This window comes from Capsicum annuum, chromosome 4, assembly GCF_002878395.1.
Source record: "Capsicum annuum cultivar UCD-10X-F1 chromosome 4, UCD10Xv1.1, whole genome shotgun sequence".
In the NCBI taxonomy this organism is placed as follows: Eukaryota; Viridiplantae; Streptophyta; class Magnoliopsida; order Solanales; family Solanaceae; genus Capsicum; species Capsicum annuum.
In genome coordinates, this window is record NC_061114.1 from 221,891,620 (window position 1) to 221,895,997 (window position 4,378).

Genomic DNA, 4,378 nt, shown 5'->3' on the forward strand with positions numbered 1-4,378 from the left:
TTAGGATTGTACGGAACTGGTTGAATAAGACCAAGGGAAATAAACTTGACACTGTTTTGTTCTTCTTTGAACACATCTATATCACACAGAGACAGAAATTAAAGAGCTTGTGGCCTTAATCATTTCTATTTATGGATCTTCCCTTTTTCTTCTTATAAGTAATTATTCGATTTTTGAAATTTAGTGGTCGAGCTAATTCAAACCAAGTCGTATAGAATTCATTTAGGGAGAAACTTGTAGAAAATAGTAGAAGAAAGATGTAATTGAGAGACTTTCTGCTAGCCCAAGGTCATGAACTAAGATCGGAAAATTCTTCTGAGGAAGAGGAAGCTATGAAAGAGAAGTTAACTAAGATTGGAAAATTCTTCTAAGGAAGAGGAAGCTATGAAAGAGAAGTTTTGTTATGGAGGAAGACTTCTTGAATTGAATTGTATTTTTGGTTGGTTACAAGTGTCTAATGTCCTCCGCTATGAGAGGATTTTAGATACTACAAATCTAAAGTATTTGTAGAATATCTAACACTCTAGAATATCTAGATCTTTCCTAAATATAAATATCAAATAGACTACTTTTTCTAGATTCCTCTACCTAAAATTATCTAGAATATGAAGATATTTCTTCAAGATGATTTTTCTAGAAATTACACAAGATATTCTAGAAACTTTACAAGAAAAACTATGTTATCCAAAAAATCAACTTTAAATATTCTTCACACCCCCCCCCCCCTTAAAATGATTTTTTGAAAGCTATCCCAAACTTGTTGCAGAAGAACTCAAACGAAACTTTGAACTATGTCTTGGTGGAAATCCTTGTACTTTTTTCTCGACTCCTCTAACTTCTTCAAATAATGAAGTTTTTCTGTCATCAGTTGGTCCTGCAAAGATATGTGTACCAACAAAAGTTTTATCTTTGTAACGTACCGACTTCACAATATTTTCTTTTGATCTTTGTGAACTAAGTGAGTCATCTCCTTGTCGAGTTTCATGTTGTTGAGTTTCCGAACTCCCTCTTTCTCCGAACACCTCAACAACTATATTCTTTGGAGAATCATTTCTCATGGGTAAATCTGAAACTTCTGGGTTCAATATTTTAGGACCCTCTCCTTCAGATTCAACTCCAAAGTATAAAGAAATTTCATCAGTATCAACCTCTTCATCTTCAATTTCTCCATCTGAGTCTACATGGTCAACTTCTTCATTTGCTTGATCTTTAGTTTCCTCATCAACTTTAAATATTTATTTTGAGCTAGTAATTGATCTTGATACCATAGATGATTGATCAGAGACTTCAACTACATCTCCCTTAATGCTAACTCCGATAAAATCATCATTGGCATATAGAATTTCAGACACTGTTTGCTCAGAGTCTACTTCAATATCCTCTATGTTCAGACTTTTATTTCTATTTTTAGGATCTGTTTGTTTGATTTCCTTGATAGCAGATTTCACGTCTTTATTCTGAACGCCTTCAGTATCATCTTGCTTTTTATTAATGTCTTCCTTCTCCACACGATGGATTATATTATATCCAATCCAACCCCTTTCTAAATTTATGGACGTCAAGGCATCTATTGCTCGACTCTCAGCTGCTAAGCATCTTTCCAACCTCCTTCTTCTTCAACAGTTTTTTCAGTTAGAGGCATGTTGCTCGTCGTGGCTCGATAATATCTTCTTATGTGTCTTGCTTTGCCACACCGATAACATCTGAGAGGCTTTTTACAATTGTTAAAAGTATTTTCCTTCTTTCTAGGCGAGCTTGAACCACCTGAGAATCAAGAGTGAGGTATATCTTTTTCTTTTTCTTTAACGTTTCTCTTATTAGCTACAAGAGCATTTCCTTGTCTTTGTTTAACATATTCACCAGCTAATTATTTGGCTAGTAACTCCTGTGACGATAATTAATTCTCAAATTCCTCCAGGGATGATTGTTTAGCCCATCCCTGAATTGATGTCACAAAGGAAATGTATTCTGGTTTCAAACCATGAATGATAATTATTCTCATTCGTGCTTCAAAGATAGCCTCGTCCGTATTCAATAAAAAAATTTCAGAACATAAGTTCTTAATCTTTAAAAACTATTCGGCAATAGAAATATTAACTTGAGGGTTGTTAGCTAATTCATTCTCCAATATTTGTAGCCGAGCTTTATTCTTCTTGTTGAATAACTGATAGAGGGTCCTCCATATTTCATGGGCTGATTTATACCTTATAACATGATCGAATAAACTAAAGGATATGGTTCTCTTCAAAATGAACTCCACCTTCATCTTGAGTATTCTATCCTCTTCTACAAATATCTAACAAGTTAGAATATCTAGATATTTCCTAAATACAAATATCAAATAGACTATATTTTCGAGATTCATCTACCTAGAATATCTAGATATTTCTTCAAGATGATTTTTCTAGAAATTACACAAGATATTTTAAATATTCTTCACAAAACTGCTCATCCCACCATTTTAGTTTGATTGTTTAATTTTGACTTGATATGAAGTTTTTAAAAAGTAAAGAAAATCATTTAATATTATGATCTTAAATTCAAAACATATAGAATATGCCAAAATATCCTTTATTGTGGTCTTACACATGTTGTGAGGAAATTAAAGTTGAAACTAGTTAACCAAATTACAAGAGTGAAATAAGGCAAACAAACTTATCCAGATGGAGTATTTATCAAGATATTTTGGCAAGAACATAAATATCTTATGGGAGGGCATAGTTATATATTCGACAAATTATATTTGGGCCCTTAAAGAACAAGGAGCATGTACCAACATGGGCTGTGATATTGTTATTTTCAATATTTTTGGGTACAAGAATCTGTATATATATATATATATATATGCAACAACAACTTCAATCCAAGATCAAGTCCAAGACAAAAACACTTATGAAATTCCTTAACACCCTCAACACAAGATTATGAATAATCTATCCAAGAGATATGTTATTTTTTCAGAAAATAGATGAAATAGAAATGTAAAGCCAAGTCCTCCAACTCCACGGAGTGTCCTTAAGGAATAATTTCCCTCACTGTACCCAAGGTTGTGGAATCTTCCTCCCAGGATAAAATGACTTTCAATCCGAACAATAACAGTATCTCAAATTGTTGGATTCTTCGAACTCACTCAACAACTTAATGATCACACATAGTTTTTGTATAGAAGAAGAGCGTTTTTATTGTCAAAAAATCATTTCTATACCTGAGGAATATATCAGGTATTTATTGCCTTAAATGGATCCTTTCAGAAAGGATGCATTGGTTCAGCAAAAAGTCACCTATTCAGTAGCAGTCACGTCCCTACGTCCATTCTGTGCTAGACCTGCGCCTGATCTGCGCCCGCAGTTGACATTTCAGAAATTTCAGTAGCTTCTGCGCTACATCTGCGCCCACAGGCCGCGTACCTGAGCAGCATCTGCGCCCGCAGATCACTCTACAGCGCGAAATAGTGTGCCTTTTTCCTCGAAGGGTCGCATCCCTTTGTGATGTGTTTGAATGGCGTCAAAAATGCGCCCGCACTTGAAGAAAAATAATTCTATCAGATTTTATTTTTTTGGATTAAAATTTCATTTGTAAAATAAGTTTTAAATACAATTTGCCTAAAAAGATAGGTCTCATCGATAGATCATTTTCCAAATACAAATTCAAATTCAAATTCGAAGCTGAAGCCGAGCTGAGCGAGAGACGACAACGACAGAACAAGGCACCACCTTGTTCTTGCATCACTATCCATGTGGAGTTAGTGTTCCTTATTAAAAACACTCCAAAGTTTCCTTCTCCCACCTATGTGGGAGAATTAGTGAACTTTCCAATTTGAGAGTACACATTCTAATTTGGTGTCTCTCTTTCCTCTACTATTTTTCCTCTATTTTTCATTCACATATACACCTTGAACCCAACAATCTCCCACATGAATGGGGAATGATTATCTTTTGAAGAAAGATATTGATAAGCATGTGATCACTTAGCAAAGACTGATTGCATCTGGATAAGTAGGTTTTCCTTTGAACTTTCCATAGTGAACATGCTTCAGATGCACTCGGTCAATCGGTAGATTTGATATCTTTGAACCGTCGAGCTTTGATGTATACCTAGACAACACATGTCACACAACCAACCTTTTACTTTTTATGGTTCTCACAGTTTTGTTCTTTTCAGCCATGAGTACGTCCCGATTTCATGAGAGCTTAGAGAGTAGACCCTTACTAATATTCTCCTTGAAGCGGCTTTCACTACGCCCTTAAATAGGTGATTTCTAAACGTTCAATCCTATAGATTAAACTATTTGGTCAAATCTGCAAAATTTAGATAATCATTACAAGACTTTTCACCTTAAGTCTTATCCTTGTTTACTAAACATTGTCTACATTATGAG